The sequence below is a fragment of the Rhinolophus hipposideros genome, assembly GCF_964194185.1.
Source record: "Rhinolophus hipposideros genome assembly, chromosome: 1".
In the NCBI taxonomy this organism is placed as follows: domain Eukaryota; kingdom Metazoa; phylum Chordata; class Mammalia; order Chiroptera; family Rhinolophidae; genus Rhinolophus; species Rhinolophus hipposideros.
This window is the reverse complement of record NC_138047.1, coordinates 55,424,002-55,448,751: the sequence shown is the minus strand read 5'-3', so window position 1 is coordinate 55,448,751 and position 24,750 is coordinate 55,424,002. Positions and strand designations below refer to the sequence as shown.

Here is a 24,750-nt window from a genome sequence, read left to right as displayed (position 1 = left end):
TCAAAGTCTGGGTCCACAAGATAATTAGGAGACTAGAATGTCAAAGATGATAGATGATAGATAGATAGATTAGATAGATAGATAGATAGATAGATAGATAGATAGATAGATAGATAGATAGATAGATAGATAGATAGATAATCTCAAATAAGAATGGGCTTCCCCATGTCTGAGAGATTTAATAGGAAGGTCAAGTAGTCCAAGAGAACCTGTAAAACCATGAAAACTGCAAGACCGAAATTCCTTAAGCTGTTAACAAAACGTTTGGGTTATATACCACCGAGATAAACGGTCTCACTAGGAAATCCTGTACCTCCAATAATTTGTCTGTGCCTCGTGCTTTCATAGGAATCCTGACTGCACAAAGTCTTAGACACAAGAAGCGATGGCATCTCTGGGGCTTGGGGCTGGTCAGAGTCGCATGTTCAATGTGCATTTCTCCGCTCCCCACCTCTCCTGACAACATCCACAAGGAGGGCCCACTCAACCCCCCAACTCTGCAGTGCTTTGACCTCCTCACCCCAGAAACTTCCCTTCCACGTGATTCAGAAACCTATGCCATGGCATATCCTAGACCGCTTGTTAGGCAGAAATGCTCTAACCTTCAAATCTTAAATTCTTATGTTCCAAACTCTGAACACACCCTTCTAGCCTCCTAATCTTGCCATGTGCTCTGTGCTGTGTTCATCACACATACTCTTTGATCTTAACAATATCTTTGGTCCATCGACGCCTCCAGTATCTCCCTTTCTCTTCCTTCCTGCCTTCAAGTCCTTTCCCATCATGCCTGGCCGCTTGTCTTCCTAGGGCATCTATCTGTCAGAACTACGACCTCGTGTCATCTACTTCCGTTTTTATATCTATGTTGCTGAGTGCTGAAGAAAATGATACCACAATACAGATTGGTACCACAAAAATATAATGGTCTCTCACCTAAGGTGATTGTCAGTGCTGTTCCTGTTCCCCACGTGAGCCACACACACTTCACATCAGATGTTCACCCCATCTCCTCAACCATCTTTTCTACTATGTCTCCCCCATCAGAGAAAATAAGAGCCCACATCAACTTCTTGCTTCTCTCTCATCAGATGGGGTTTCCTAGAAGAGCCAGAGGCAGGGATTCATGTGCCAGTATGTATGAGAGGTGTTCTCAGGGGAAAACTGCACGGAAGTGAGAGAGGCGGTGTGGCACAGAAGGTTCCAGCTGTATCCATTCTCAGCCTGTGGCCACAGGAGCTCTGGAGCATGAATAGTACCATAGAGTTGAGTTGTTCACTTTGAGGCAAGAAGGCCAGATGTTTGGACTCTCTTATCAATCAGTCATTGGCTATAAGCCATCCCTGAGGAAGGGGACATAACCTTTCAGCAGAGGGCAATTTTCCATGGAAGAGTACAGCTGGGAGCCTTACAGCCAAAACTCACAGCAGCTCAGGCTTGGGGACACCAGTAAGGTCAAAGGGACCTGAGCATGGCACAAACAGCAGCTCTTACAACTTCCCTACAACAAGCCCACACCCTTCCCTACAACTATAGTCTTCCTCTCTTTGTTGAATCCCTCAGTATTGCTCCGCCTCCCCCAACGCTCTCCTCACCCAGTGTGAACTATCACCTCAGTGCTGGTTACACTGTAGTTTAACCATCAGCTTCATTTATTTTAGAAGCTGCCAGATGGTGGGGGCCATTCATTCTTCTCAGTATTCCTGGTGCCTAGCACATAGAAGAAAGCTTTTCTGAATGAATGTTTTGGGTTCATTAGCAGGAAATTTCATGTCAGATACGTAAGAGTTCTTTTTTTTAAAGAGAAGAGCCTTTCACCCTTTGAATCTGATTGCGTAGGTGACAAACTTAAGCAGTATTTTTAGACGGATGATTTTCACTTGCCAAATTCCATACCTGGCATGTTAGGCACCAAGGGCTATACCACACAAGGACCACTGAGAGCACCACACAGAGGGTACCACAGAGAGCCCCTCCTGCTACTCAATCTTGGAATAAATTACTAAAAAGCCAGGGTTTGTAGCTATTCTCCAGTTGCCAATATTTGGGAGAAGGGGACATCCCCTTATCATGAGACACCCACCTCAGCTATATCTTGTATCACGTGTGTGTCCTTTTCCCGTTCATTCTCTTGCTACTTTGAACATAAAGGCCTTGTGCTCTGAAATGCTTACCATCTGGGAGAGATCTCCATTCCTTCAGCTCAGCAGTCCTCTTACTTCATGGGAAAGCTCGGTTGCCCAACCCAGAGGTGTTAAGTGATCTTGTTTGACAAACTGGAACAAAGCTAGTAGTGCACAATGTTGATTCTGCCTCTGAAGTACTACAGGCAGCTAGCTACAGACCAGGTGAAAACCTAAGTGCAATTTTGTCCCTCTCTGCTGTAAAGACTCATGCTTTCTACTGCCTTGCGGTAAACACATGCTATGTGGGTAAAGAGTGTACAAACAACTGATGAGCATAAATAAAATCTGAAAAGGCCCAGAAATTTAGAAAAGCGTTTGAGAAATTTGGCAATCATTTTTCTATTGAGAAATAGACAGTTCAGAGGGGGAGGCTAAATCAATCTAGGGCACACACCCGCAGAAATCAATTTAATTTGGGAGGGGGCAGTGAGTATGGAGACTGAGAAAAACAAACAAGGGCCAACCCACTCATTTCAAAATTCAGAACAAGGACCATAAAAAGGATGTCATAACTGCAGCCTATAATAAAAAATTAATATTTTCATTTTATGTTAAAGGCAATTAAGGGTGAAAAGGGAGTCACAGAGATGTCCAAGGTTAAGTGAAGAACAAGAAAGGAGAGGGAGGTCTCCCTTCTCATCCAGTTTCTGGTCTATACCTCAGTGTTCTCACTCCCCTCACCTTTGGCTGAACCCACTCAGCCCCCAGCCAGGACATCCTTTACCCTTTCTTAAGCAATTTAGGCTCATGCCATTATCATCCATTACTCCTCCCCCAATTAGGGTTTGCCAGATTTAGCAACTACAAATACAGGACTCCCAGTTCAATTTGAATTCCAAATACATAACGAATAGTTTTTTAATATAAGTAGACCCCATGATATATTTGGGACATACTTATACTTTAAAAAATAAATAAAATAAATAAAATTCTTGTTTACCTGAAATTCAAATGTAATTAAGTGTCCTGTATTTTATCTGGCATCTCCACCCAGAATCCCACCATCAGAACCAAATTTTGTTGTGATTATACCTCCAGCAAGATTCTTATTTGTCTTCAGGTACATTCTCTGAAAAGAGTGTAAGGAAGATCCCCCCCCCCCGGCTTCACCCCTCATAAACAACACAGGAATCTGTGCCTACAGTAGCAGAAACTCTAAGAAACTCTAAGCTCATGTGGACAGGATCTTACACATAATTTAGGCAAACATTTTCATTGACAAATATGGAAGATCCGAAAGATTAAATGATTTTCCCTGGGTGGCAGTTATTAATGCAGTCAGGACTAGAATCTATATAGCAGGTTGTGGTTTTTTTTTCCTTTCTCACTCACAAATATTTTCTTATCATAAACTTCACATATAACACACCAAACTTCAGGATCCAGATGGTGACGTGTGTACTAAATTCTAAACTAATTTTGTAAACCTAAAAAGTATAAAATGAATAATTAGAAGAGTGCAATAAAGAAAAGTGTTGGCTTTTGTGAAATCTAACTTGTACCTTTTGAACCTCATTTTGAAATTCTGCAATCAATTACTTCTCCATCAATCAGTCATTCAGACCTTCAGAATGCATGCATCCTCGCTGCAATTCAAAAGCTCCACAAAGCAGGCTAATTCTCGTTAGTGCACATCCATCACTGGGCTAAACATGCCTCCCTGCCAGCAGACACCAGCAGATGCAAGGAAGGTGGGAGGAAGCAAATGAAAAGAGCAGCCATTCTGAAAGAAGAAAATGTTTCCTGTGCCTAGTTTGTATCTAGGGCTATGGGAATGCGGCAATTTACTAATGAGACCTGTTGTCATTGGAGAAACACTGCAACACTGCAATCTACCAAGGACTCTCACCTACCAGCAAACTGGGCCTAAGATCTGGGCTAGGCTGTTTGGCCGTTAGACTTTTGTTAAAGAGCCCGCATTTTCGAGAAATGGCATCCAAAGTGCATTCTCCTTTTTAGGAACTCCTACTATTTTGGAGGCTTCAGTGGACAGTTCTGACAATCACTCCCCATGTGGTGTTTTTCCAAACTTAATGTCTAAAAGAGAAAATATAGCAGGCTTGGATCCAAAGGTAATCTGGGACCTGTATGAAGTCTACATCAGTTTGGATGCTCTGGCTATAAATAACAGAATACCCATGTAAAAACGGCTGGAACAAAGGGCTTTGCTTTCTTTCATATGACAAGTCAAGAGATGCAGGGTCCCAGCGTTGTTTCAGGAGCTCCCCAACGTTAGGAGTCTAAGCCAACTTCCCACCTGTTTTTTAGGCCTAAGCCTCAAGACTACAAGATGGCTGCAGCAGCTCCTGTATGATAAACTTGCATGTGAAAACCAAAGCAGAAAGAATTTTCTTACTAGACGTTTTATCAGCAGAGAGAAAAATCTTTCCGTGGAACTCCTGGCAGATATCCGCTTCTGTCTCATGACCAGAAACACAAGAGAGACACATGCAAGGGAGTCTAGGAAAGCAGGAATCCAGAATTTTTAGCTTCTATGGAGTGGAACAAAGCCTCTGACAGCGAGGAAAGTACTGCCACACTTCGCACTAACTGGTTGCACTGCACATCAGGGCCCTGCCACCACCTCAGGCTTGACAGTCTTTCTACACTGGCTTTACCTCCTGGTTTTCCAATTTCTAGTCCTGATGTTGGTGACCCTTTTGTCACTACTCTGGAGACCTCAGGTTCATCTTGGACTCCTTCCTTTCCCTAATTCCCATAACCAGTCCATCGCCATGTTTCAAGATCACCCATCACTTCCCAGGGTGCCTTCTACCTCTCCTTTCCTTTTGGTTCTAATCTAGAATTTTAATTTCCACCTTATCTATTAAAGTCAGACTAAAGTGCAAAAGCCACCAAAGCCTTCCACCCTCATCCCAGATATCACTTGCCTATTCAGAAAACTTTCAAGGATTCCCGCATTAGCTACAGAAGATATTTCAAAACCTTTAGCTGGGGCTGTCGGATGGCTCAGTTGGTTAGAGCACGGACTCTCGGCAGCAAGGTTGCCAGTTGAATTCCCGCATGGGATGGTGGGTTGCATCCCCTGTAACTAAAGACTGTAAATGGCAACTGAACGTGGAGCTGAGCTGCGCCCTCCATAACGAGATTGAAAGGCAATGACTTGACTTGGAGCTGATGGGCTCTGGAGAAACACACTGTTCCCCAATATTCCCCAATTTAAAAAATAAAAATAAAAACCAAACCCAAACAAAAAAACCTTAGCTTAATCCTTGAGGTCCGTCACAGTGGGCTGCAGTGGGTAAAAAAGCAGACTTTGTAGTTAAATGACTGTGATATTTGGCTACTAACTTGACTCTCTAAGACTCCGTTTATTCCTTCATAAAATGGAGAGGATAATAATACACAGCATACATGATGTCAATAAATGGTAATTATTATTTTTTTATTCTTGTTATTAAGTAGCAGGCACTCTACTATGTATTAGAATGTATGGGTGGGTAATATATACAAGGTTCCTGCCCTCAGTGAGCCAATTTCAATTGGTGAAATAAAATTCAACTATTCCATTGGCTGAATGCACCTCTAATCCACCACTCGATTTCCATTTTATGAATTGACTCTTTGTCTTTCTCTCCTTGACTAAGGAGAGACCCAAACATAGCAACATTTTGTACTATGGCTCATACTTTAATAAAGCTTTCTCCAAAATTCTAAAACCTCATTTTGTCCTCAAGAAGACCTTCATTTGATCTGAGCTCATGAACTCTGCCTCATGTCTTGACTCACTCTTTCAAAGCACATTATGCTTCCACAAGCTGATAACAGAATTTATCTTCTTCTGACATTTGTGCACCTTCAAACAGCAGAAATGAGAAGACATGGTGGCTCTTTATTTCCTTATGCCACAGTTAGATGGTTTCTGTACATTTTAAGTACTGGAGATTAAAGATTACACCAGGGATTAAAGGGACACACAAATTACATTCTTCTCATTTTGATATGGTCTTGTGACTTAGCTTTATTTCATCTTCAAATTTTGATTCCTTTTAATTTGACTCTGTTGCCAGTTTCCACAAACCAGCTATAATAAATGACTATTGTATTCTATAACACTCATTCTCTGTTTTACAAAAATAATAAAAAGCACATTTCAAAGAAAGCAAGACCTGTATCCTGTAGATACCTTCTAGCTACAAGTATTCCATATAACTAATGCCTCTTTTGCCCTCTGAAATTATCCAAGCAGTGAAAGGCCAGGGCAATGTATCAGTTCACCAGTTCATTTTGGCCAACTGCTGGAGGGAGCTGAGTCCTACCTCCCTCCTTCCTCCAGAGGTATGGCTACAGGCAGGCGTGAGAATTTCTCCAGGCAGCAACACTTAGTGATACTGACTCTGGAACTAGACTACCTGGGTTCAAATGATGGCTGTGTGACGTTGGACAAGTTCCTTACTTTATTTGTGCCTTAGTTCCCTCTGCTAAATTAAGGCTAAAAACTGATTGACCTTAGAGGATTGCTGTGAGAATCATGACAGTTGATATATGTAATGTGCTTAGGGCACTGCCTGACATCGGAGTAAGAGCTATGTAAGTGTAAGCTGTTGTTGTTACTAATACTCTTTCCCTTGGCTTGGCCACCTGTCAACAGTCTCAATGGCTTGCTGGAACACATCCTAAACATTCCCCCAAAGCTCTCTATTCAAAACCTCAGGCCAGTGTATAAATCAACCAATTTCATTCTGTAGAAAAGAGTCCAAGAAGAATAAATGGGGAATGCTTGATACGGTGAGGCTAATGCTTTATTAGGGTCTTAAGAAACCTGGCCAGGCTAATGCTTTATCAGGTTCTTAAGAAATCTGGACAATAGAAACGCAAACTGCTTTGCTTAACGGGGAGTCCATATTTTATTCCTCTTCAACAAAATAATGTTCTTAAAAGTCAAACAGCATCCCTCTTACTGCCTACTCTTTGTAACCTCCTACTCAAATATACATGCCACTAATAAAACTGTTAATGTCTGCACAGTGCAAATAGCTTTGACTCATTAAAAAAATCAGACTTTTGACAAGTCTACTAATCCTAGGATCTCAATCTTCAGGTAATGTTCACTTTGCAAAGTGATAACCAAGCATCTATGTGTAAAATTACCCTTAAGATAAAAATATGGTCTATTTAAAAGAATGTTCCTGGCGGTCCTCATTCTCACTTAGTGGCCTGCTTTTTAAAAACTAAATGATATAACTTATACACTTAAACAATTTGCTTCCAGTACTGTAAGTTCTTTTTATCATCCTTAATAACAACTCTCGTAGCGCAATACTAGAAGCTAAGAATAGGTTGAAAGAAGCAGCCTGAAACTTCTTCATATTACAGTTTCAGGATAAACAACACAATTTATAAGGCACACAAAAGACATGATACCATACATATTAAAACCTCTTTTCACCTAAAGACTATAAAAATACTTTGGCTGAATTATCTGTGTTTCAGGTCTCTTGGCTCAGTAAGTGGCACTAATGAAAAAGCAAAAACGTCAAAAGAAGGATGGTAAGGAACTAAGAGAGCAAAGGCCCTAGAATAATCTGAAATTGGCTCCGTCTATCCTTTGAGAGTTGACTAATGGAAACAGGGAACCTCTGTTTCCACTCCATAGTTCACTTCTTAGTGAATACTGTCTGTGTTCCAAGGGTAGTAGCAAAATAATAAATCAGAGTGAATTCAATGTAAGTACGATCCCATTAGAAGAGACTAAACATTTAGCACAATTCAGTTTTCTGTGGTTCACCTATTAGTTCACAACACGGCGGGGAGTGGGGTGGGGTGGAAAGTTGGTGCCAGAAACACACCATTAATGAGATGACTTTTAACGTAGCAATTAATAATGAAGAGATTTCTAAATTAAAACTTGCCTCTTCTCCGCAGGAATTCTACTCTTAGGTATATAACCAAGAGGATTGAAAATATATGTTCACAAAAACAATGTGTACATTAATGAGCATAACAGCATTATTCATAATAGCCAAAAAGTAGAAATAACTCAGATATCCACTAATGGATGAATGGATAAATAAAATGTGGTATATCCATATAATGGAATATAATTTGGCAATAAAAAAAAAAAAATGATGGCTCAGTCTTTTGGGAAGGATCCCGCTGAGCCCGCCGATGTAATAAAGCTGACTCTCCTAAAAAAAAAAAAAAAAAAAAAAAAAAGAATGATACATGCTAAACCATGGAGGAAACTTGAAAACATTATGCTAAGTATAAGAAGCCAATCACAAAAGGCCACACAATGTATGATTCCATTTATATTAAATGTCCAAAGCAGGCAAATCTATAGGGACAGAATGTAGATTAGTAGTTGCCAGGAGCTGGGGGAAGAAGGGAACAGGGAGTGACTGCTAATAGGTATGAGGTTTTTCAAGGAGAGTGATGAAATGTTTTAAAATTGATTGTGTGGATAAAAAAGCAAGACCCTTGTATATGCTGTACACAAGAGACTCACCTCAGATCAAAAGACACACACAGGCTGAAAGTGAAGCGTAAACATCTATGCACCCAACATAGGAGTACCTAAATATATAAAACAGATATTGACTGACATAACAACAGAGATCAACAGTAACTCTATCATAGTTGGGGACTTCAACACACCTCTGACAACAAGGGACAGGTCTTCCAGACAGAAAATCAACATGGAAACAACAGCCTTAAATGATACATTGGACCACTTGGATTTAATCGATATTTTCAGAGCATTTCACCCCAATGCTGCAAAATACACGTTCTTCTCAAGCGCACATGGAACATTTTCCAAGAGAGAGCATATGTTAGGCCACAACACAAAAACAAACAAACAAAAAATAATAAAATAAAATTGATTGTGGTGATAGTTGCACTACTCCATAAACACACTAAAAATCATTGTACGCTTTAAATGGATGAATTTTATATGTGAATTATATTTCAACAAAGCTGTTTTTTTTAAGTTGCTTTTCTCACTTTTCTTCACTGAATAGTATTTATTCAGTAGTTACTCAGTACAAGTTACAGGGTTAGTAGTAAAGTATATAAGATACACAGTAAACCTTTGTCCTTCACAAGGGATACCTTTGGAAACATTTCCAAATCACCAAATAAATGATTACCACTAGGGCTGAGACATTGCACAATTACCGGCAGTGACATTCATTTTGGAATCTATGTGAATGTTGTCCCTAGGAGTCACGCAGAGCAAAATCTCATGGCCATACAGGGTGGTCCTGGCTACCACTCAGACACTAGCACATGGCTCTGTTTTCTGGAATTTCCCCTCCCCATCACCACCAAAGAACCAGTTTGTCTTTTTTTCTTTTTTAAGAATTACTGAATATGTGCCAATGGATTGGGATACCGATAGCCAGGCTATATGGTTTATCCCCAATAGGCATGGCCAGCACTCATGAGGCTCTGCAAGGAAAAGTTTCATGATCAACCCTACTGTCTTGCCCTCATGTCATTTAAATATTTAGGGAAGAGGTTCCAACCCATCATGTGGTTATAAATTGCCATTCTTATTTACAGGCAAATAATCTTTTTCTGCATATTTCAAACATCCTTTTCAAAATATACTAATTGCCATCCACTGTCTGCTCTGGATTTTTTATATTTCCAATGAAATATAAAACTTTCTGTGCTTTTGAAGTGAATACAGTTAGCAATGCAAATAGTTATGCTTATGAATAAAACACATTTGTGTTCATTTTCATCCCAACCAGCAGAGATGGAAGTAGCTGATTTTTAAGCAAGTGGTAGTGCTCACAGATTTTCTTCTATATGTCAGAGAGAGTGGGAAGCAACTGATCACATTCGTAAAATTCCACATGTGTTTGTTTAAGGGGTAGGTAACCAGAAAAAAATTGGAAAAGATCAAATTAATATAGAAACCATACTAGTATCTATGCAAATGAATCTTCTGACTATGTAGGACTAATTCCCTATAACCAGTTGTTCTATTTAGCTTTTTAAACAAACATTTAATTGTTATGATACATTTCAGACATATAAGGAATAAAGAATAAGGAAATATCCCTATGTCTACTACCACCATACCTAAGCAATAAACACAATTGGAGCCCCTGATCACATTATTCTCTTTTCTATATGTTTTCAAATGACTTAAGAAAGGACAAAAGGGCGATGACAAAGCCTTTCCAGGAACTGCAGGGCAAAACATGGGTGACAGCCAAGGCAACATTCTGTAAAGATATTGCTGCCCTTTACAGTCTGATCCAAAGGGATTACGTGACCAGAGCTAACTACACTCTTCCCAACACATTCTGCCAGGAGGTCTCAAATACTCACTACTAGTTCTGCTTTTGTGCTAAAGCATCCAAGTCTCTATACAGAGGTGAACGAACATATCTTACCCATTTATAGCAGGCGGAGAGCTTCATGAAAACATTACATTTCTGGATACTCATTTCTGAAACAAAACATTCTAAACAACTAAACATGTAACTCTTCTCTCATAAATGTTCTAATAATTTTTCTATTTATATTAGGAAAAGAATACTCAATTAGGAGTTTATCAACTTTCTAACCCTTCTTACCAACTGGAGTCAAACAGAGCTTTAAATCTTTTTCACATGCAAAGAAAAAGAAAGGCCAGAGGCCAGGTTATTTGCAGGTGGCTGGTATCAGTGAGAGGAAGGTGAGGACATAAGCCTGGGGAGCAAGAAATGGTTCATCACTGATTTGATATCTCAACTCCTGAATCCAGAGAACACACAGGACATTGAGATAATATGGAAAGGTGTTTACAATGGTGTCCTTATGTGATCTGAGAAGGAAATGAGTTTTCTAATGTTTAATATTTACTGTGAACTTCTTTATTTCACATTGGATTCCATCTCCTAGCAGAGACCTGAGGGAACAGGCACAGGAAGGTTATATTTTGGTCAACAGAGTAGAGAAGAAAGGGTCTAGGGCTTCAGTGCTTTCTCAATTTGACAGGTCTGGCTGGCAGCATGAGAACTTGGGTCCTAGGAGGGATGTGGGGGAAGAGAGAGGGGAGGGAGACAAAAGGGCTGGCCCTGTCCAGTTTCTCAAATGTCAGGCCCACCACCCAGGCTCTGAAACTTAGATTGTAATCACAGCCCTCTTATTTTCTGCTAACAGATGTTGGGTCTCCAAGTCACTACACTTCAACCACATCTTTGCAATCTGAGTAAAATCCCTGGTATTAGGAAGAAAGGAAAGTTGAAAGGCTGCTCCTACTGAATCATAATCAACTCTCTCAAGACCTATTTTTTTTATTTGCTTTTTTTGTGTCATCTTTCTAAATTCCCTGTTCATAATAAGCTTTAGTGTTCCCTTGAGATAAAAGAAAATGCTAACTAAAGATTATGGACAGAAAAAGAACCATCCTGCATACCTCATATATTCTATATCAAGTATTTATATCTCACTTCTTTCCAAAAACAATTATAGATGACTTTATAAGAAACATATGTGTATATATATTCATATATGTATCAATCATATAAACCATACATACACATATATGATAAAGTAGAAAAAAATTATGACAATGATTTAAAAATTTTTAAATTAATGTAGTCACTGTAACTGAGCATTAAGAATGGTTTGGAGCTTCTGGACAATTCAGGTAAAAACAGAAAAAAGACAAGTTATGCAGAGTCTTGTAGCAAGGGGCAATGGTCTAATTTTCCCTAAGAGGGGCTGTCCTTTTCTTTTGCCACACATCAAATTAAACCAAATCTTATTCAGTTTAAGAAATGTTGATTCCAGTCTCTCTGTTTCATTTCAACCATATGAACACATGAAGATATATTTCATGAGCATTCTCTATGTCTTTAATCCTTACTTATTTCTCCAAACTCATAGAAATAGTAGTTGAGCCAATCCCAACTCACCAGCAGTCACACATATTGTAGAAACCCATAGCACATTCTTAGAAGCATTATCTTAATGCAGTAGGTTATACATGGGGGATTAAGAGATGAAAGGAAAGGCTACATATCCTAATTCTTAATCTTCTGTTATTTCAGCTTAAGAAAAAGAAAGACGTTTCAGTAGACCCCCCCCCAAAAAAAAATTATGCATAGCAAATATCTAAGACAGGACAAAAGGGTATAAGGCTGATCAGATCTTTTGAAAGTAAAGTTCATAACCAAATAGGCCTGTGGACTTATTTGCAGCTCTTCTTTAACCAAGAAACAGAAAAATAGAAGGGCTTAGCTAAAAAAAAAAAAAAAACCAATGTCTAGAGATGAATTGGATTTTGTTGCCACTAAGCTGATTTACAAGAAATGCAGTAATCTGATGCTCAGAGGCCAAGTCTCTAATAATGGATGGATCAGCATTTAGAGAACTATAGAAACAGATCCTAGGCCAGACGTTCATTCCTCAGTGGAGGTCATGTAATTGAAGTAAATGGCTTTGGGAGTCAAGGTAGAGTAAGTAGAGAGATCATCTCTCTTTGTGTATGAAACACACATACTTTTCTAACCTAATTAGGTAACTGACTCCTTCAAAACAGAGTTTTCAAATTACTCTAAAAAATGGCTGCCTCCAGATTCAGATCCTAGAGTCCTCACCGAAGTCTCATTTTCCCCCATATGCTAGTTCTCAGCATACTGCCTGATGTGCAAAAATACTCTGCCGGCACAGCTGCTGTAAGATTGTTTTGTATGCCCATGCTGTTCGTCAGGTTTAAATCAATAAAATTGTCATACGGGCAAGATAGTTTCATGTTATTTCTAGAATGAGGGGGTTTCTTTAGAACAGTATTGTTTTGTGTTGAAACCACATGGACCCTAGGGAATATTGTAGAAAACACTAGGAGAATTTACTACTGAATGTTTTCTCATTCACTGTAATTTTTTTTCCCCACCATGAAATATTAGATTAAAGAAGGCTGATGTAAACAATGAATTTTCAGTTAACACATTCTACTGAAATTGTCCTGAAGAACTGCATTGAGAAAGTTAAATGCACTGTAGAAATTCAAGTAATTTGTTTTGGATTCCTTAGCATTCTATTTCAGCTTGTAGTTTTCAATCCCCAAAGCCAACATTTATAAGCTTTCAAAATGTCCAGTAAACATATAGTCTAAAAGCAATGTGGGAAACAGATTTCATGTCTCTGCATTAATATTTTATCTTCCAGTACATTTATTAGAGCTTCCAAATATGAATTTGACCATATTTCTAAAAATTCTGTAAATAGTTAACTCTTTTAGTAATGTAGAAATGGACTATGGTAAAATACAGAGTAACAAAATCCTCTGTCTCTGACCCAAGAGTCTTGTGTCTTCTACCAGTAGCTATGAAACTATGGCAGGCCAGCTTGTTAGCTTGCCAAGAGGGTAAATTATCTGATCCTTTACAGTTCTTAACAACTCTTACCAAATTATTGTAATACAAGTGTCCTGTTGAGACCTGGACTTATACACTAATATGTTTTCCCTTTTCTGTTCTCTAAATCAGGGATTTGTACTGTAAACATGACAAAACCTTGGTTTCATCTTCTATCTATCACTTTTCTATGAAAGAAAGCCATATAGCAAGAAGTGTGGCCACACCAACAACCTACGCCCCAAGAAGGAGGTCACGTAAGGCCCGTCCATCCACCACCTCCTCGGTCCACAGGGAGCTCTCCTGCCCAAACCCCTTGGCCCTGGGGCTTCAATAAAGTCTCCCTTTCATTGACTGGAGCAGTAAAAAAACCCCACAAAATTATACATACTCCCTAACACAAAACTAAACTGCGAAGTACAAAATTACTTGCACTCTCTAGTACAAAGCCTAGGAAAGATGTAGAGGTGATGATGAAAATGACGTTGGACTAAATTTCCTGAAGCACACTCTAGCAACATTATTTACTTTCTCAATAACCTTTCATGGTTTTCCGTTGCCAACTTCCCAGCAATGGAAGCCCTTTATAATTTGACCCCAACTTATAGTTTCAAATTTGTTTCCTATTCATACACTCTATAATTTAGTCAACTATAACCATTGTAAAGCATGAAACTGTCCCATATTTTATATTTGATTGAGATATAATTCACTACCATGATATTCAGCTTATTAGAGTATACAGGTCAGTGTTTAGGAAAAAAGACATACACTGGATCCCTTGTGTCTCTCTCAGATGTTCCTTCACATGTGCATAGCCTTAGAACAGGAAATAGTCAATAAATGGTGTTTATTACAACATATTTTTTTATCGTTGGATGTTGGACCTATTCTTGATGCATTCGTGTGACACTGTCTGACTTGGCTAGCAGGCTCTATGGGTCTCAGGACTGAGTAAACCCCTCCCACTTTCGGTAACATTCCAACAGTCCCTCCTTTCAGATTTGCTACATAAGGGAAAGCATGTGGCCATAAAGAAAGAAGAAACTAATATTTATAACAGATAATTACCTTCAGGTAAACTTAGGATCATGTGATTCCATAAAAAGGTACCCATATCAGATTAAGGGTCACTCAGATGTGCTTTCTTTGGTCAAGACATTTACCGTTTTTTTGTTATGAAGAAAGTGAAGTTTCGTAACAAAAGTGGAGTTGCGTATTATAAAGTAGCACACACATGTATGTGTGTGCACACACACACATGCACACACACATCCCCTTTACTTCTTCACTTAAAAAGGCATAGACGTAGCACAAGATAGGAACTTGATATTCTTGGCAAATTTCTGGACTCTCCATTAACACCACTACTTTCTCTTTAGGGCATTACTGACAGGCCATCACGTGATCATAGGGTATTTGTATGGCATACAAAAGGGAATGTATTAGATGAATTAATTTTGCTTGAAATGTGGCATGCTAAATTGCCCATGGTTGGCTTGGTGGCAGTAACCTAACAAAATAATGAATTCAGTCTGAGCCTAGAGAGCACATCCTTGGCAAAAGGCTTCTTGGCATTTTCAGCCTCATTTGTTAAGTGGGGATACATTTTCCAAGAGCTTCTTTAGCAGCTGAAGGTGGGAACAATCTATTAGGTCATGCAATTATCCTTTTATAGCCAGGTCAGTCCTGTTCCAGAGACTCTTCTATACAATCTGGCAATGCAATCACAGTTTTCAGCCCTGTGAAAAACTCTCACCCCATCAAAAAGGCCATTTTTATAACTACTTATCTTGATTCTATGCCATTTTTTTATCTTTATGTTTTTAATACTTATTTTGCCATCCAAAAGTATTCCTCTAATCCATGGTTAATTTTACTTTAGCTTCAATAGTAACTTGTTTTCCAAGTAGTGTATTAAAAGGAGTATTCCACCGAGTACAGTGAGTAACATTTTTTATCTCTTGAGAAATGGCTTTCAAGTACCTAGTGCTTTGTGGTTTTCAAAAATTCACTTGATTCTCATAGAAATCCTATTACGCAGACAGAGAGACACAGTACAGAGAGTCTATGGTCAAATCAGTCATTAATAAGTCTCTTTCCTCAATAGCAAAATAAGGTTTATAACAGGACCACCTTCATAGATGTGTTGTAAAGTATAAGTCAATGCATATAGAGCATTAAATTTGGATATATATAAAGTACTAATTAAGAGTTAGCTACCGTTTTTCCCCGAAAATAAGACTGGGTCTTATATTAATTTTTGCTCCAAAAGATGCATTAGAACTTATGTTCTATGGGTATGTCATCCTGAAAAATCATGTTAGGGCTTATTTTCCAGTTAGGTCTTATTTTCAGGGAAACACGGTATAAGTTTTGTTTTTAAAAAATGTTTTCAAATGGGTGTCAATGAAGGTGTCAATGAAGAGTGACACTTTACATAAGATCCTTTCAGAATTTTACCAGATAGAACTTAGTTTACTCATTCTTGACTTTTTTCATCTTAAATCTCAATCTTCCTTCCTATAAACTCTGTATGTTCAACTGTACACTGTCTTGTCTCTTCAAATTAAACCCAGTTTCATTCTTTGACTGGAAGCTTTCCTGACCTCAGTCCTATCACTCATCTAGAGTACTAAACTAAGAGGTTAGAGAAAAGAGGGAAAGGAGATGACTGGGAATTTAAATGGGACACCTGGGTGGTCTTGCCCCCAAAAGCTTATTACACATCCTCCAACCAGCAGCCCTTCACTCTTTCCCCACCTCCAACACCCATCTAACTCTATAGGGGTTGACATTGTAAATTCTGGAAGGAGTGAACCATGACCTATAGTCACAACCAAAATTGATTTTACTCAATATTGAAAGCTTCTTGTGACTATATCCCTACATTAAATTGCCATAACAAATAAAACACTGTACCACCTTAGATTAGAAATACCTTTGATAACATGATCCTGGTTAATCTAAAGTGTGACTTTCATATATATATATGCACATATATATATATGAATATATATGTATATATATGTATATACATATGTATGTATGTGTGTATATGCATATATATTTTTTGTTTTGGCTTTAATTATCATAATTATGAATTAATCCAGTAATTTTTAAATGAACCCAAGTTCATTACAGAAAATAATAACAAGATGATAGCTACTGAAAGCTCTAAGAGAGAATTATAAAAACTACAAAAAATCCTACTTAAGAGACAAGAAATTGTACTAGTTGTACTATGTGCTCTTTTTAGGAAAGCTACAGTGAATATCCTTGTACATATACAGCTATGTACACAAGTGAGTATTTCTATAAGTTCCAATCCTACAAGAGAATGTAGGAAAATAGAGTCAGCCCAAATCAAGCCTAAACTCCTCATTTCCATTTTAAAAATTAGGTGTCAGAAAGCAGGGTGCACTCCTTGGAAGTCAGTCTTATAACCAAGTCATTTCTAAGTTCTGGTTGTAACTTCCTCAAGCTAGTGCAAATGAGGGTCCAGCATGGCCCAAAGCTAATTAAAATTTTTTTAATTACAACTAGGTTTATACAAGTAGGGACTATATATCTCCATTTTGAGGCTTGTTGTGTCTTCCCTTTCTCTTTACTTAGCTCCTTGAAGATCACCAACTGTACTTTCAATGTTTCCTGTAAGGTCTCTCAGACCCTGGTTAGAATTAGCCAAGTACATGGGGGCAATAACTATGCGTCTGGCCTTTGCTTGCTCTGGATTGGAATTCATTATTTAGCTGCCACAGGTGTTCATCCTTCTTACCAGTATTTGCTCTGTCCTTTATAGTTCTATAACCATTCTCCTTAATCCATAATTTAAAGGCAAATAGGCCTGAGTTTGAATCTCAGAGGAAGCACAAACAGGCCGTATGAGCTTGGGTTAATTTAATTTCTCTAAGCCTCAGTTTACTCATCAATAAAACGGAGATGACATGTTTCCTTTTCTGGGTTCTGGGGAAAACCAAGATAATATGTATATAAATCATCTAGCCCAGGGTTAGCACAAAGCACACATGCAACAAATAATTTCCTTCTATTATTCCCTTGGCAGAGAAGCAAAATACTATTTTAGCAGTACTTTACTTTCTCTTAAGCCTATATTGTCATTGTATCTTCAGCCCCAAACTCAGGCATATTCCTTTCTTGCCTCTTATTATTGCTAAAATGTAAAATTAAACAAACAACAAAAAAGATTCTTTCATTGCCCTTAGTTCTTGGTTTTTGTTGTTGTTAAGTTTTATTTAGTTTGATTATTTTTTGCATGACTTCTGCTGATTCTGGAGTCAGACTTATGTTACTACAACAAGGTGAATGTTTTAGACTCTCCCATGATGAAATGCATTATTATTATTTACTGAAAGCCTACAGCATCCAGGAATCAGCAGGACCCCTCTTTCTGCATTGGTCAGGAAGTATTATAAAGTTGGCTGTGCCTTAATGCCAATAGTTTACATACACTGCTCTCAGTTCCTGAGAGTCTGTCTACAAGACAGAAGACACTTGCTTCATAAAACTGTTTCTGCAACCAAAATCTCTACCTCACTAACAACAATAAATTGTACTATGTCTTGAAAATTCACAAGGCTAGTTAGAAGATAACATAAAAGAGGAAGAACATGAAGGAGCAGATGCCGTGGGAGAAGAGAAAAACAATTTTGCTTTTGATTTCTCTGATTAGGCTGTGATAATTCCCTCCACAGAACTGTCCATCACTGCCTTGCTTAGGTCAGACAAGAGTCTGACCCAAATGCCTAGGCGACAAAGGGCAAACAATGCCAAATTCAATTTTAGCTGATCCTTGAAGGAAGGAAAAAATGTTCTTCAAGAAGCCTGCTGAGAGCACCACATGAACCCCACATTTTTCATTTTTGACATGTTAGATCTTATGTTAACACTCTATGATATAAAATAGAAAGCAAAATGAAGAGTAAGATAAACAGCAGAGATAGACAAACATGTAAATGCTGTTTTGGTTTCCCAGCTTCTGCTCTCAATCCCAGAAATTTAATCTCTTCCCTAGATCCACTTTGAAATTTTATTTCCAAAAGTGAGTTTCCCACTTAGGGCATAGGTTTCTAGGGAAAGGAAACCAACTTTATTTAGACTTAATTAATTTTTCGAAAAACTTTCAGTTATTAGAAAAATGTAAAATTATACTCCCTAAGAGCCAGCAATTTTGTATTTGTCAACGAGCTAGTAGTCAATGGACTTTGGGCTTTTTTGCACAATTACTTAATTTGTGTCAGCTCAGGTTCACTGAGAAACAAAAGCCAAAGTGCAATTAGATGTGCAAGATATGTATTGGGGAAAATACCTGTGGAAGATAAAGGAGCGAGAGATCAGGAATAGGAGGGGAGAGCCTTCTGACCACAGCGCAGGTCTGACACCTGTGAAAGGAGTGAGGGAAGTAAGGAGGACTGAATAGGCAGTGATTCAGCCTGCAGTTCAATTCTGAGAAAGTCTTGGCTAAGTTGACGGGGATCCCCAGGGCAAAGATTGCCTAGTATAGTAAGTATCGGGGATCAGCTAGGATATATACACATAGTAGCTTGGATAAACAAATACTATGGACCAACTTTGCTAATAAGATTCAAGTGAAGTCTTGACCTTTTTATTGAAGAAAATCAAAGCATCTCTAGATCTTCAAAAATTTCTAGATACTGGTTCTGAATGGATGCTAATTCCTGGAGAACAAAATACCACTGGAGATCAGTAATCAAAGAGGAAACTTATGATGCGCAGGTGATAAGTGAGGTTTGGGCTCAAGACTCTCTTGCAGGACCCACCCTATGGCTACTTCCTTGAGTGTACAATTGATGCAGACATGCTTGGGAACTGGCCCGATCTCCGCACTGGAATGTGGCAAAAGAGCTACTACTGTAGGAAGGCTGAGTGGAAGCTCTTGGAGTTCCCTCCACTCCCCCCGAGACAGTAAACTAAGAGCAATACCACACCCCTAGAATTGCCAAGGTTAATGGTGCCACTGAAGACTTAGAAGACTCAGGTGTGGCAATTCCTAACATTCACGTTCCACTTAAGCTGTTTGTCTTGTGCAAAAGATGGATTCATCTTGGATAATGATTGTGAATTACTGCAAACTTAATCAGGCATGCTGTTCCAGATACGATGACTTTACTTGAGCAAATTAACACAAGAATCTCACATCTGGTACACAGCTATTGATTTAATCTTTTCCCCTTCAAACAGTTCCCAAGGATCAAAAGCGTGTTGCTTTCTACTAACAGAGACCACAGTACAACTTCACTGTCTTACCTCAGGGCTATGTCAACTCTTCTGCTCTCTGTCATAGTCTAGTCCCCAGAGATCTTGGTCATTTTGACATCCACAGAACATCACTTGTGTCTACCTCATCGATGACAGCATGCTAAACTACTCCTGATGAGCAGGTAGTAGTAAATACCTTTGTGCTTAATCCCCATATTAAATTTCCTCTGCCAAAATAACTAGCATAGATTATATTTTCCTATCTGACAACTCCAAATCCCACTTTCCAAACCAAAAATTACCGACCAAGTGTCTAAACCAAATGAAAAAATATTGTCAAATGTATATTACTTTTCTATGAAATTCTTTGTTTCTCCATAAAATATTATCTTTCATATGATTAAAATAAGTACTACATAAGATATTTAACCAAATTTCACTGCTGGACTCACAACTGTCTTTGAATCCTTTATATGATACTGGAATAAATTCTGGTCCTTTGGCTAATTTTTAGTTTTCTGTGGAGTAAAAAGTCCATTATGGGCTGAATTGTATTCCCCCTCCCCAATTCATATGCTGAAGCCCCAACATGCAGTACTGCAGAGTATGATTGTATTTGGAAATGGACCTTTAAAGAGGAGATTAAGTTAAAACGACACTGTTAGATTGGGCCCTAATCCAATGTGACTGGTGTTTTATAAGAAGAGGACATTTAGACACACAAAGAGATATCAGAGATGTACACACATGGAGGGAAGAACATGTGAGGACACAGGGACAAGGTGCCACCTGCAAACCAAGGGGAGAGGCCTCAGAAGAAACCAATTCTGCTGACACCTTGATATTGGACTGTTAGCCTCCAGAACTGTAAGAAAAATTACTGTTGTTTATGCCACGTGGTCTTTGTGCATTATTTTGTTATGGAAACCCTAGCAAACTAATACATAGCTTGTGGTGTAAAGACGTGACAGGGCTTTTAAACCTTCAGTACAGAGATGTAAAGGTAACGAGACCAGGGTGGAAGTCTCTTGTCCTTGTGTCTCTTTTGGTATGTTGTACATCTGTGTCTCTATGAATCCCTACCATCCCCACTCTCTTTCTCTCTCTTGATGACTCTTTCCTGTTTTGTTTTGTTTTGTTTGGGGGGGAGGGGTGTCTTATTTGAGCCCCCTTTCTCCTTCTGTCCCCCAAACTCGCTTCCAATTACCTAGATAATACGAGTGATATTTATTATGTATTAACCATTGTTCTAGGAACTTTACTTCTACTAACTCTTTGAAACCTCAAAATGATTTTATGATATAATTATTAACAGTACCTTTTATCCCAGTTTTATAAGGAGGGAAATAGAGGGACAGAGTGGTTAAATAACTTGTCTAAGACACACTGTTATCAAGTGACAGAGCTCGGATTGGAGCCCCCAGATTGCAGCCCGAAGATCTGGTACTCTTAATGCTGTGCTAGATTTTACATAAAGAAGAAGGATGCCTGTGGATACGTCAATTCACAAATCTGCTATTTTTATTGACTTGAAGGCCAGTGGAGAGAGCATTTTATATCTTATACCTAAGTTAAAATCAGTTTTAAACTTACATAGCCCTCAACATTTTCCCTTTGGTAAGTAATATTAAAAAGTTGTCTCTCTTGGTAATGGCTGAAGTCCATACACACATAATTGGGAAGAATCATATACATACAACATCTAAATTCAAATATAAAACTTCTAATAATAATGAATAAGAAGTATGCCACAATATTATAACAACCATATGAATTTACTCTATTCGATCTTCACAAGAACCTTGAAAATTTGAAAACATTTATTCATAAAGATATATGTACCCCTATGTTCATTGCAGCATTATCCATAGCAGCTAAGACATGGAAACTACCAAAGTGCCCTTCAATAGATGATTGGATAAAGACAATGTGGTACATATACACAATGGAATATTACTCAGTCATACAAAAAGGTGAAATACTGCCATTTGCGACAACATGGATGGATCTTGAGAATATCATGCTAAGCGAAATAAGTCAGAAAAAGTCGAGAACTGTATAATTTCACTCAGATGTGGGATATAAAACTGAGCAACAAACAACAAGACAAACAAAAACTCATAGACAACAGTATAGAGGTTACCAGAGGGAAAGGGGAATAGGGGAGGTAGGAAAGGGTAAAGGGGTCAAATGTATGGTGACGGAAGGAGATTTGACTTTGAGTGGTGAACTCACAATGCAATATAGAGATGATGTATTACAGAATTGTACACTTGAAACCTATATAACTTTATTAACAAATGTCACCTCAATAAATTTAATAAAACTACATATATATATATATATATATATATATATATATATGTATATATATATATATATATATTTTTTTTAAGAAAGAACCTTGTGAGTTAGAAAGACCAGGTACATTATCCATACTTTACAGATGAGGATATTGAGCCTAGGAGAAATGGGTGACAAACAAGACTATAAGGCCAAGAGGAGGTTTTTGGTCTGAACTGAAGGGCCCCCAGCTCTTTTATACTACTCTCGCTGCTTCCCAGAGAAGTCAAGGAAGCTGCAATACTAATGCTAGCATTTGCTCAACTGTCATGACTTACTGTAGTCAAAGCACCAAGAATACGCAATGCAGTTAGAGCAAGGATTTTACAATTTCCTGTGCCTTAGCCTAGACTTCCTCATGACTCAGCATCAATGAAAGGAAAAAGTTGAGTCCATGGCACCATATCTGGCAGTGTCGGATTTTTCCTTCATTGATTTTTTTTTCCATATACAGCTCCAACTTGATCCTGTTTAGTGAATGAGGCCTCACAGCAAACTGAAGCCTGAATAAAAAGCTCCCTGCTGACGTGCTGTCACAGCCTCTCAACCTAGGTTCCAGGGAACTTTGGCAAGCGGAAGAATCCTTTGTCTTCAGACTATGACAAGAGTGGAAAAAAATCCCAACTATTCGTCTGTGTAGCATCATTCAAGCATGCCTTAATGGGGAAGGTCTAATGAGGAATGTAGTCTTTGAAAACGCGAGCTTTAAAAACGCCCAACACATTCTCACTGTACAATTCTGCACAATTATAATTAATAGAATTCAAACTACAAACCAGAGATTATGTTACTATTTTACCCAGTTTGATGGCCACGGATGCTTCTTTTCTTCACTGGTTATGTTCAAAGAGATCTTGGCTTGTTATTATAATCAAATGTGTAGGAGAAAACATCCCTATTCTTCCAGGATTCTATGGGGTTAGCAGGAATAAGAGAATAAAAGAAAAGCCAATTTTAAACTACGAAATGAACCGCAGTTGCTCTAAGGCCCCTTCCAGTCCTCCCCTTCCTCTCCTGCTGTTGACCTATTAATAGATTCCTGCTCTTGAGTTTAACTCGACTTTCAGAGGGGAGTTGGACCTAAAACCAGTTTGAAGGTTTTTGAAGATACCCAGAGATCCTTTCCAAACGGTAGAACTGAGTTTCTGGCAGGTAAAATTCAGTTATAATTATTCCTCTATAATTTCTCCCAAACAAGTTCAAGAGCACTCACCTCCAACACTGTACTTCATGTATGGTTATTATAATGCTTCCAATTTAAAAAAGTACTGAGGGCTAAAATACTTCAAAAGTATTGCCTGACCACTGCAGTGTACACCTGACTGAAGCTGAATAATAATGAATGTCAACTATAATTTAATATACATATAGTCATAGGATGTGGAGTACAGCACGAGGAATAGAGTCAATGGGATTGTAACAGCTATATATGACGTCAGAGGGGTGGCGGGGAGAGGGGTTATCACTTTGTGAGGGGTGTAAATGTCTAACTATTACATTTTGTACACCTGAAACTAATAAAAAAATAAAATAAAATTTTAATAGAACGGTAAAAAAGTTATATATACTGATTATGTTCTTATGATGGTTGCCTTTGATTTAAGAAATACACTTATGTTTCCTTACTTTTATTAATTTCTTAAATATCTTAATATTTATATCTTGCACCCAAATTCTTTAGCATACTCGTATGTCCTCTTGATTTTCTTTTTTAAGATGTATTTATTTTAAAATTTTCTTCCAACTTTTAGGTAAGAATGAAAAATAAAAATTGTATGTATTTAAAAAAAAGTATATGTGTGATGGGAGATTTGTATGGTATGTGAATTATAACTCAAAATTATTTTTAAGTATATGTGTAGCTGAGAAGGGGAAAGAATGGAAAAACATGATTGAATGTAGAATTTTCTTGATTTAAAAAAGTCATCATTAGGGGAGGAGGAAATAGGAAGTTATTGCTTAATGGCTACTGCGGACTTCCAGAACTGCTTCAGAAATTGTCAAGAATGATAGATAAGTGTGTTCGAAGCAAAGGGAAGTATTTTGAGGGGGATTAATGGTAATATGTCCTTTACTGTAATAATCTTTTTATTCTACATTCACTGTATTTTTTCATTCAAAAAAATGGAAGTATAATGAACTGAATGTTGTGTCCCCCCAAAATTCATATGTATGGCTGTATTTGGAGTAAGGGATTAAGGTTAATCGAGGTCATAAAAGTGGGGACCTGTTCTGACAGAATTAGTGTCCTTATAAGAAGAGACACCAGAGAGTTCTCTACCCCTGAACCATACTCTACCCCATCCCTGTCTATAAGTCAGACTAGAGCTCTTATCAGAAACTAAATTGACCAGAAATTTGATCGTCGACTTCCAATCTCCAAGAACTGTGAGAAATTCAATTTCTGTTGTTTAAGCCACCCAATATTTTGTTATGGCAGTCTGAACAGACTAAGACAGAAGATACTGGAACAATATTTGTACACCTACGTTCATAGCAGCATTATACACTAGCCAAAAGATGGAAACAACCCACATGTCCATTAATGGATGAATGGATAAACAAAATACAATGAAATATTATTCAGCCTTAAAAAGGAAGAAAATTCTGACACATGCTACAAAATGGATAGAACTTTGAGGACATTCTGCTAAGTGAAA

At 38.1% G+C, this 24,750-nt stretch overlaps 1 protein-coding gene across 2 annotated transcripts in view; it reads right to left on the bottom strand.

The window, feature by feature from the left end:
- Nucleotides 1-24,750, bottom strand: part of SHROOM3 (shroom family member 3) — a 293,674-nt gene that overhangs the window by 250,467 nt on the left and 18,457 nt on the right. The window lies entirely within an intron of this gene.